General features: G+C 41.0%; 1 protein-coding gene across 1 annotated transcript in view; it reads right to left on the reverse strand.

The window, feature by feature from the left end:
• Positions 1-11,096, reverse strand: part of SPARCL1 (SPARC like 1) — a 50,478-nt gene extending 39,382 nt beyond the window's left edge. The window contains exon 1 of the mRNA XM_047717936.1: positions 10,717-11,096. The gene's annotated coding sequence lies outside the window, so the exon portion shown is untranslated. The remainder of the gene's footprint in view (positions 1-10,716) is intronic.
• Positions 11,097-11,772: the final 676 nt, after the last annotated feature.

Here is an 11,772-nt window from a genome sequence, read left to right on the forward strand (position 1 = left end):
AATCATTTATTTTTTTTAAAGATTTTATTAATTTGACAGAGATCACAAGTAGGCAGAGAGGCAGGCAGAGAGAGAGAGAGAGAGGAGGAAGTAGGCTCCCTGCCGAGCAGAGAGCCTGATGTAGGGCTCGATCCCAGGACCCTGGAATCATGACCCAAGCCGAAGGCGAGGCTTTAACCGACTGAGCCACCCAGGCGCCCCAAGAAACCATTTGCTTTTGAAATCAATCACTTTCAATTGCTTTCAGATTACAAGGAGGCACCAAGCAGCTGTTTTTATCAGTAAGCTAAAACCATACTCCTCCCTTGCCCCCATAGGTATCTAAGGAGCTATTAAACGCAAAATCATTGGGAGTTTAAATCAAAAGTTTTCCCAGTTTATGGGGTGCCCAGGTGGCTCAGTGGGTTAAAGCCTCTGCCTTCTGCTCAGGTCATGGTCCCAGGGTCCTGGGATCGAGCCCGCTTCCCCCTCTCTCTCTGCCTGCCTCTCTGCCTGCTTGTGATCTCTGTCAAATAAATAATAAAATCTTTAAAAAAAACAAACAAACAGTTTTCCCAGTTTAAAACAAAAGCTTCTAATAGCTACCTCTACTTATATTTTAGGAAGTTGCTGAAAAGTTTCCTGGGAAAAGCTTAACCTGCACTCCACTATGAGGTCCTCAAAGGTTACTCTTATGTGCTGACATTGGGGATCAGGGAAAGAAGAGAGGGAAAGAAGAGGGAAAGAAGAGGGTTCAGCATTCGTGTTTTGAGTCTACTGAACTCCAACAGAATGCTGCATGGATTTAGAGTTAGCTCCAAGTTGTTTGGTTCCCAATAACGCATTGAGGGGACCCTCTGAACTAATGGCTTGAGAGTTAAAAATGATTCCAGTGAGCTAAGAGAACATGAAGGTCTGAGCAAACATGGTGTCTTAAAACTAGTTACAGGTTTTCATTGACCTACAATCACCATCAATTATTCTGACTTTTGTAAACCTCAGTCATCCTTGCTACTGGCTCCCTATCATCTTATTTAGAGGATTAGGTAATTGAAGTTGAGTCAACTATAGTAAAAATGTTTTCCTGGGGGCACCTGGGTGGCTCAGTGGGTTAAGCCACTGCCTTCGGCTCAGGTCATGATCTCAGGGTACTGGGATTGAGCCCCACATCGGGTTCTCCACTCAGCAGGGAGCCTACTTCCCCCTCTCTCTCTGCCTGCCTCTCTGTCTACTTGTGATCTCTCTCTCTGTGTCAAATAAATAAATAAAACCTTTAAAAAAAATCTTTTCCTGTTGGAGGTATTTGAGAGTCATTAAATGGTGAATCTTATCTTTGTTTATATATTTATATTAACTTTACATATGTGGCACTTTTATGTGCGCCTATGGTAATTTTATCTTATTAAAAAAAAACCCATTGCTCCACTCATATCTAATTAAAAACCTAATAGATAACTGGATGCTCCTTCTAAAAATTTTGCCCATTTTTTGGGGTAAACTGCAAATCACTATGACTACAGTGATTTGTAGTAGTGATAGATACTTGATTAGAACGTGGTTAAAATTTTTATTGTTTCAGCAATTATAGACTTATGCCAGCCAGGTACTTGGAAAATATGTATTCCCACAAATGACTATTTTGAGAACCGTCTCTGTTTATCTTATTTAGGGTTCAGAATTTGGGATGACCCTTCTTCCAGCAGCACTGCAGTTTCTCATTATCCACAAGTGAACAGGTACCTGAAAGGGCAGCACAGGACACTGAAGATATCAGGAACAGATTATAGGAGGATACTGGGTTTAATAACTCACTTTTTTTCTTGCTTAACATATTCCAAATTCAATTAAAAAAGTCATCTTGCTGAATCAAAAATGTGTGTGTGCAGAGTGGCTCACAATTTGCTTTGCCCAACTTATGGATGCTTGAGAAAATCCTGAGAAACTCCAGCATCAGATATAAAAATATTTTTCCTTTTTATGAGGATGGGAGTCGTGATAGATTATGGCCACCATTCCTACTCAAGGCAAAAGAAGGTCACTGCAACCTTTCTGCATAGTTGCCTAAGAGAAGGCAGAACACAGGCACACCCCCAGCTTGAAGCCTCTTTGTTTGGCTTCCTCTTGTATCAAAAGGATTGGCTTTCACCCTGGGAGAGGTTGTAATTGGATTTTAGCATGAAAGGAGGTTGTAATTAGATTTCTCAGCAGGTCTACAAGCTCTGTCGCTGGAAAAACAAGGAAAAGGCCCTGGGTATCCTTTCCTCTGGCTGGGAAGGTAGCCCAGCTGAGCCCAAAGGGACTGGACTGAAAGGCACAGCAAAACAGGCCATGGGTGTGTCAGCCACCCCAGATTGATGGAGCTATGTCAGCTCTGGCCTCTACGACCAATGCCTGGTCCTTTAGATGGAGGGTGGAAAACTGTGCATGTGATAGCTAAATATGGCTTGGAATGCTGCTTTGTTAGGAAATACTTCTGAATGGAACTCTCCGACTCTTGGTCTCTCTAGCTCCTGATATCCAGAAATTTCTGTCTCTTAGAGAAGGGAAGGTAGCCCAAAGTTTGATACTCCCTAGAATGTCACTCTCCATCTAGATTTAGGAGTGAATTTACACAAACCAACAGAATATATTCTGGGTCCTCTGATTCATTTTGGGTTCTTATTTGTGACTGGTTGCATTTCAGTTTCTAGGATATTTTCTAGAGGTTTAAATTAGAATAAGATTGGGTCAGAGTAGATTTTTGTATTTCAGTTTCAGTTTCTATAGTTTGGTAGGACATTCGTTCCATTGATTCATTTGATAAACTAATTTAAATTAAAAGTTAAAAAGATAAATTGTATTTTTGAAGTTCTGCATGTTCTCTCTTGGCTTAAATCTACCTGTTTGAACCATCTCTCTCTACTGGGTACTCCTTGTGTCACTAGATACCTCTTCTCTCTCTTTATCTCCTTTCTCTTTTCTTTTCTCTTAAGCAGTAACAAGCTGTCTGACCACTGCACTAGGAAGGGGTACATAGCTATCCATTCCTCTAAGGGAGGAACAGGGTTGGAATCTATTCTTTTCTATCTCTTCTGTTGGCCATGTAAATTAACTCCTTGGAAATTTTAGTGCTGGTAGTTACTGTTTGAAGTGAATTTCCCTCATGTTCCCTGGAAGTCCCCAGGCAGCTGAGCTGCCCCCTCTCCCCCAGGATGTTGGTTCCTTCACAGGCAGCTTCAGCCAAACTTACAGTTCCTTCCCCTTACTTCTAGGCCAAGGAAACGAAAAAACCTTCCTTCAACATTTTTGGTTTTCAAGGCAGATTATGACTATTGATCTGTTCACCTTACCTTGTCTAAAGTCCAACAAACTGAGAAAGACACACCATATATACCCTAGAAAGAAAAGAGGTTTGCTTCGACTGTTTTCTCTATTTTGTTTTTCTTCTTACGCTTGGCATGTTGTTTCTTAGACCATGTACATCCACGCTTCTAGATAAGACCAGGTAGATCTTCTGCTGAATTCACTTATGTCAGAGGAAGACTGCAGGCTGCTATTTTTAGTAATTATTAAAACTATGGAAGGGGTGCCTGGGTGGCTCGGTGGGTTAAAGCCTCTGCCTTTGGCTTGGGTCATGATCCCAGAGTCCTGGGATCGAGCCCCGCGTCGGGCTCTCTGCTCCACAGGGAGCCTGCTTCCTCCCCTCTCTCTCTCTCTCTCTGCCTACTTTTGATCTCTCTCTCTGTGTCAAATAAATAAAAAAAAAAAAAACTATGTAAGAATTTCCTTTCAGGGAAACGTAGTAAACAAAATGATTATCCTAGGTATTTCATAATCAAACTTTTCCTTCACTCTGTCTTTATAAGATAGCCAAAGGCTTTGTTATTAGAGAGGAAACACTTCAGTCACCCTTCAGTTACCCTTCAGTTACCCTTCAGTCATTTTGGCTGACATGTGCATATGGTTACCTGATCCAGAGTTAACACTGATGTTTCAGGGCTTTTAAGGTATTAATGAGTCTCTTGGGAGAGCTCTGTAGCTTGACGTTACAGTTATCTGAAGGATTAAAAAAAAAGATTCTCTTCTATTTTGAGTTCTCTGCTGAGTCACCATCTACATCAAGGTGTCCCAGCTGTGAATGATACAGATTTTCTGGAGCTCTGACTTTCAACTGGCTGTCATTCTTCCTAACCCAACCTATACCCTGTGGGGCCAAGTGAGGGTTAAACATGGTTAATGCCAGTTGGGGCACTGAGTCTAACCAGAATTTGACAGAGATGGTAAAGATACACATTAAACATGAATCAAGCAGGGGGAAAACATTTAGTGCTCAGGGAAGAGGGCATCATGAGGAGAGTTGCTTAGGATTTGCATTTCCCATCGTTCTGCTCTTTGCTCTCACAGGAGCTGGCCTTCTCTCTTTTCCTCAAATAGCCCATGATCCTCCTTGCTACAGGGTCTTTGTCCAAGGTATCACAGAATTCTCTTGCCAGCTCCCACTCATCACAACACCACCACCCAACACACACACACACACACACACACACACAGGGGCATAAAAGCACACACAGGGACACCAGAGAGTAACACCCATTTAGCTTTAGATCAGGGAAAGCCATCACTGACCTTCCGCAGGGGTCAGGCTGCTTACATACTTTCTTAGAACAAAGGTGTTTTGTCCTCTTAACACTTATTTCAGCACATAATTTTTTTTTAAAAGATTTTATTTATTTATTTGACACAGAGAGAGAACACAAGTAGGCAAGAGGCAGGCAGAGAGAGAGAGGGGGAAGCAGGCTCCCTGCTGAGCAGAGAGCCCCATGTGGGGCTCTATCCCAGGACTCCAGGATCATGACCTGAGCCAAATGCAGAGGCTTAACCCACTGAGCCACTCAGGTGCCCCAGCATATAATTATATATAATACATATTCAAATATACTGTGAATTTTTCACCCCCAGAATTATGTTATGAAAAGGAGGGATTTGCCTTATATTCTAATGCTTCTGAGATCTCTCACATTAAAGACCACTGTCTCAATGACTTCATTTTGAACAGCAAAGTACCATTTCAGGAAAACAGCCTGAAATGATCTCAAGCAATGCTTATTTTTGTCATGTTTAAGGCGGTCATCTTCACAATAAAAAAAGGAGATAAAGGTATTTCAAGCAGATGTGGTAATTATTCTTGAGGTATGATTTCATTATTGCAAGTGTTAGAACTGCAGTTTTAGAAAACCACACCTTACAGACTCAAGTGGTTTCAAATAAGTCCTTCTGATGTGGGAAACAAAGGCAAAAGAGAAATTAAATTTCTTTACTTCTTACAGCCCATTGACAAGTCCTTGAAACAGGCAGAGTGACATTGCTGTAGGAACTCAGCTGCCTCAATGTAACACTTTGCTAAGGACAAAAGGCTATCTTAGCCTGACCGTCGCCCCCAGGATCCTGTAAGTCTACTTTAACATATAAAAATTCCTTTGGAAACTTCCTTTACCTCTCCTCCCCAAGATACATGTTGGCAATCATACCCAAAGCATATGGACCCACTGATATGCATCTGAAGGGTCTCATAACTGAGACTTTGTTTTTACTAAACAGTAATAAATGACCTTTTCCTAACAATAGCTGGCCCCCTCAAGGTCCTGGAAACCTTGTTTTCAAAATACCTTGGAGGCTTGTGTTATCCCTAAGCCCCTCCCAACCTGAAAGTATATAATAATCATCTACTAGTCATGAACCCAGTGCAGCTCTTTCTGCCTAAGGTCCTGTCCCCGTGCTTTAATAAAACCAGCTTTTTGCACTGAAGATGTCTCAAGAATTCTTTCTTGGCCCTTGGTTTTGAACCCTAAGATCTTTCCCACATCACTTGAAAGAGGACTGGGAAAAGCAATAAAGTGATTAATACATAGAGATCATTACCATAGAAAGAATTCATGCTTGGGGATCCAATTTGCAGCATTGGCAGATTTTTGAGAAGTGTGTTATAAACAACTTGCAGAGGACTGATGATGCACTAGTCTGTATTAGAAAATTACAGAGTGGGTTCAGTGAGTACATCTTAGGCATCTTAAGTATACATTACAACATACTCTCCATTTGTGCATTTAGATCCTTCGTGCATTTAGGCCTTTGGCTGAGGATCTTTTCATTAGAAAAATAAAGATGGCTTTGTATTTGAGGTCACTTTGTGCACAAGCACTTGGGCATAAACACTTTTTATTAATGTGATGATTTGTTGAATGACAGTCTCCCTACCTACACAGTTAAGAGCCACCAGAGCACAGCCCCTCTCTATATTCACTCCTGTAGCACCTCTGGCATTTCTCATGGTACAGAACATTGAATACATGAATTGTTTGAGACAAAAGATTACTTGTTTACATAATCGCATGGCATGGACAACACCGTAGAAACTAAAACAGAAATTTTAATATAAAGCATCTTAATAAAAGCTAAGATATTTTAATAACCTTTTATTCTACTGTTAATCAAAATGAGAATTTTCTTTATTCTTTATAAATGTAAGAACCCTTCTTTCTTTTTTTTCCTCTTCGGGCATTCAGTGGTTCACATTTATATGATGATAATTCTGAGGCCTGCGTTCATTACAGTTACTCATTGGGAAATTCCGAGTTGAAAGAAAGCTATTGCTATCAGAGTTAGACACAATGATGAAAAGTATTAAAAGAACTACGAGTTACTGAGCACTTACACCTATAAGGACCTATTTAGAAACTGTCCCTGCTCCCCTTCCCCCAGGGGATTTACTTGGAGACAAGTCCCAGAAACCAGCTTCAGGTAACAAAGCCCAGATACAAAGGTGGGTCAGGCCAGGTGGAGGCATCCGATCAGTGGGGGGGATGCATACTGTCTCCCTGGTTACCAAGGAGTATGGGCCCCGCCCTTTGGAAGCCTTTTGGGCGCCAATCCTAAACAAGGTGTGATAGGCTAAATCCAATGTCTACTAGGGTAAATTGTAACTCAATTGGTCACCTAGCATCACTGTGGAGTTACCCTGTGTGTGTTACAATCTCATTGGCCACCTGTGCGTGGCCAGGCCCGACCGCATGGCCTTTGCCCTTAAAAGATAGTCTGGGAAACAGAGAGGGGTCGCCCTCTCTTGTAAGAGGTGCGGCCCCAAATGTTCGGTTAGATTCTTGATGCTTGGCGTGAAATAAAGCTTTGCTTGACCTTCACTTCATATCGGTCTCGCTCCTTTAATCACGGACCCATTATTGGGGCATAACACACCCATTCTTTCAGTTAATCCTACAACAGTCTTATGAATTATTGTTACACTCATTTAACAAACAGGGGAAATTGAAGCCTGGAAGCTTAATAGTCAACCTTGACCACTGGTCAGACCCTGGAATAAGAGCCTTACACGCACAACCTCATTCGATTCCCACAACAGTTTTATGACTATTATTAGCTCTGTTTTACAGATGAGAAGACAGAGGCAAGGAGACAGAAGATGAGAGAGTGCCAGGCTGTGAGCCCAGGCAGGCTGCCCCAGGATTCTCCTGGATAACCATTCTGCTGTGGTGTGTCGTGAAGATGGGAGGAGCCAGTGGGAACTAGGAAAATGGATTTATTCTGGCTGTGCAGTGTGTGCTATGAAGGGAGATTATTTCTTTCTTCCTTTGCCTTCCCAGTTGTTTTTTCCCCTGCACTCCAGAGGAAACTGGTCACTGTTTCAGTAGCTTTCTTGTTCATTTTCTTAGCATTGATTCATTGACTCTCTAAAGGAAACATTTAGCTCCTGCAATTGGTGTACATAAGTGGGTTACATAATAGGAAGGAAACAAGCCAGGACTGGAGACTTCTTTTCTAAAGAAGGATTTTAGAGCCGACTAAGAGTTATTTCACAGAGTGGGTCATGAAACTCGAGTCTCTCTATACCCTTTCATTGCTATGACGACAGGCTGCTCCTGCTACATGTAGCCAGAAAAAGCAGCTGACATTTCAATGTGAGGAGCATAGGGGAGAGGTTTACAAAAACAAAAAACAAAACCCAAACCCTTTCGTTTGAATTTCAGTTAGAAAGGGGAAAAAATACCCCCAGAACAAGCCTAACCCCCTATTCTCGCCTTTAGAAAAGATAAGAAAGGAGAAATATTGGGGGCCTTCTCCCCTGTCCAACTAGGCCAACGAAACAGAATTGACTGCAAAGCAGCATTTCGTCTCTCTCTCTCTTAATGGCACTCTGAAACAGAAAACTCCCTTTGGTTTCGTTTGACTGGCCATTAAGAAGCAACTAATTGATGAAGGAGTAAAAGACGGTAATGAATACTTCGCATTGAGCCCCTCCACCCCAGGGGAGTACAACAGAGTCAGATTTATTTTTGAATTTCTTTGGGTAAAAAAAGACAATTCAAAGAATATTTCCTTCCTGATCCCCAATTTTGTTAGCAGAAAAATCACTTCAAGGGCATAACTGAACACTTTCTCCTGGCATGCCCTTCTGTCAAGTGCTGTACTTAGTATTTAAAAAATACCTCATTTAATTCCCACAACAACCACATTTGTGGGTATTATTATTACTACTTGCTTAATAGATGAGTAAATAAAAGACCTTGAGAGAAAACCTACAGTAAATTCCCTTCTTACAGAGTTCTCTTCGGGACTTATAGATAGGGTAGTGTGTTCATATTAGCTATGACTGACTGATTACTTCATATGCACCAGGCATAGCTATTTTTCTTGACTTAATGTCACCACACATCTCTGAGGTGGCAACTAATTTTATGACCCTCATTTCCACAAATGAGAAGCCTGAGGCTCAAAGATTCATTTGCCCGAAGTCACAGAGCCTAGCAAGACCCAGATGGAAACCAGGTCTGTATGTTTCCAGAGCCCAGATCTGACTCACTTTATTAAACCATGTCCCTACAATCAATCAAGACCACACACTCTGTTTCCCAGATTTCTGTCCATCTTTTGGTGCCCAAGACAAAAACCGGGCTGGCCCCAGCTGGTACTACCACTGCAAGCTGAGCCTTTGGTGGAAGATGCCCGGTGGGCCTGTATGAACCAGACACCCCAGCTTCACCAGGCATCTCTTGGACTGGCAGGCCAACTGCAGAAGTTCCTCTCATTTTAAGGGGCCCCTTTCTCCTTCACTGAAGGTTGTTCCAGAAGGATATGTGGAGGGAAAACTGTAGTCGTTTTTGTTCTTTTTGGTGGAAACTGATTCCTAACACATTCTGGACATTGTGCTAAACTTGAATAGCAATGCTTGTGTACTGTTACAAATTAATGGAATAAAAATGACAAGCTGTCAAGAGGAAACGAAATGAATAATGTTCGGGCATTGTCTAGAAACATCGCCCTTCATTTCTATCATCACTGTTTTTTTACGTAGTTGATAAGTGGAGCTGCACGTGAGAAAGACTGGGAACTGAATCCCAACAGACCTGGAAAAGAAGCCTCAGTAACTGCTGAATGGCTGTACAGAAATTCCATAAAAGAAAAAAAAAGGGCAAGATTCATTAATAACACGTACATATTCTTTTGGTTGACTGGATGATAAGTGACTGCTCTGCTTTGCTAGATCTTGTTGAATGAACAGAAATATAAACTTAAGTCTTTCCTAAGGAGAGTGTCTTTTTTTTTTAAATAGTCAAAGTTAACAGTAGTCATTACCATCAAAGTTTAGGTGAATAAGCTCTGAACTGAAAAAAAGTTGGCATCCAAGAGAAAGGGGAGATTAAAAAAAAAAAAAGATTTCTGCTGAGTTGGACTGAGTGAACATTTCTATTCCGTGTACTTAGGCTGTGGGCCAGAAGAAAGCTCAGATACAATGCCAAGGTGACATACTTAACCTCTTTGCAGATTAAAGGCAGTGCAAAAGAGATACTCTTTCCGCAGTACCTCTTGGTTAGAGTATCAGCAGCATCAATCTGCAGTTGAAAGCATGGTTTTCTCCTGCAGGGGGACTCTAATACCTGGGAGAATGAGTGAGCGTGACTTGCATTATTGCTTTTCATTTCAACAGAGCCAGAAATAACAGTACCTCACGCTAGAGGAGTTACCAGAATCTCCTTAGCTCTTCGGCTCCCCTCTCTCCCCTTTCCCTCCCCAAATAAGACATCATTACGAATTAGAAAAATTTTATGTGTGTGCATCTTAAAAACATGGTAGAAGAAGACAAGACATAATTAGTCGTAAAAGTATAAAAGGGAGTTAGGAAATGAATAATAGTCCTAATAATTAAAAAATAATCAAAGATCATAGTAGGATAGGAATTTTCCTACCTTTTGGAAAAGCAAAATGTTCCATTTCTACATTGCTGTTAGGTACAGACTAAGACAACGATGGTGATGAAATAATTCCAGGTAATTTAAACATGGAAAATGCTTTGATTTGGAAAGTTTAAAAGAAACCACATCCCTTATGAATTATTTAATATATTTAGCAAAATATTCTACAAAACCCATTCCCAGATTCAGACGTCATCAAGATCTGAATGCTAATGTGACCAGCAACGGTTCTACATTTGTGTTTGTGGGCGACATTAAAAACCATCATTTATTACAATTTACTATTTAATCTTGGAGAAGAAAAGGAAACATGAATATGAGAGTTAAACTTGCCTATTTAGCTCTTCTGTAAATCACACAAAAGGATTTTTGTTTTTTGTTTTTTTGTAAATAAATGGCTTTGTACTAGGAAAAAAATTTTAGACATCTTCATCAGATCATACAAATTAGTATAACAAATGCAATGAGATGATACAGTAAACTTATAAAAATTTACCTTCAGGGATGTGACTGGACCCAGAGCCTTGATACAAAATTGGAGTTGAATCTCCTCTTTGCACACAGCCAGGAAGTAAAAGTTGGATAAATAGCCAAACTCTTTAAAAAATCTCTTCTCTCGTTAGCTCTGCTTCTCTTCCCAGAAGCACACTGAGTCTGTTGGAGTTGAAATTCTGCTGCTCTGTCAACTCGTTGGGGCCTGAGGTGACAGACAAATGTGGAGGTTGGCAGCGGGTGTGTTTCAGGCTGTCACCGTTTTTGTTGCAGATTCCTGCAGTTCTCCAGCAGGCTGGCCTCTTTCGGAGGGCGTGAGGAGCTTTCCAGGCTGTGCAAGCCAACTGGGAACCAGCTCATCCTGCCTGAGACGATGGGGTTAACAGTCCTCTCCTCTAGCTCTTGTTCTCAGAGGCTAATAACTTGGCCAGAACAGAAGCACGTGGCTCTTTATGCATTTTTTTTCCCTTTTTCAAACAACTCTAAAAGCAAGCAGGATCCCTTTTTTGGGGATTTTTATTTTAAGACTTTGAAAAGAAACTCTGCTGTTGTTTCTTCTTAAAGGAAATTGGGGGGTGGGGGTAAGGGAAGGGGAGAAGAATAATTACAGCAGATGCATTTTTACACTGCTTAGTTGGAAACTGTTCTCACGAATACAGTCTCAGTTTTAATAGAAGCGGGATACCTCAGATACTTTCAATTTTCTTTAAACGACCTTCAGAAACTTCTGGATAGATGAAGCATCACTCATTCATATTATACATCACTTGGATGCCAATTCAGAAATGGTGCGGTTCATGCACCATTATTCCCCCAACACCACTCTTTACTAAAACCCTCTGTACAAGGACTGGTCTAGGAGAAGAAGTTTTCTCATGAAATAGACTAGTGTTACCCATTTATTTTTGACTTGGCTTTAGGGTTATTTATATAGGCGTCTATTCTGTTCTACTGCTACTTCTACCTTTATTGTACATTTATTACATGTCAGACACTGTGCTACCAGTTTTTTTATGCATGATTTCAGTTGATCCTCATAAGTCTATATGAGACGAGTCTA

The sequence above is a fragment of the Lutra lutra genome, chromosome 2 (genome assembly GCF_902655055.1).
Source record: "Lutra lutra chromosome 2, mLutLut1.2, whole genome shotgun sequence".
In the NCBI taxonomy this organism is placed as follows: Eukaryota; Metazoa; Chordata; class Mammalia; order Carnivora; family Mustelidae; genus Lutra; species Lutra lutra.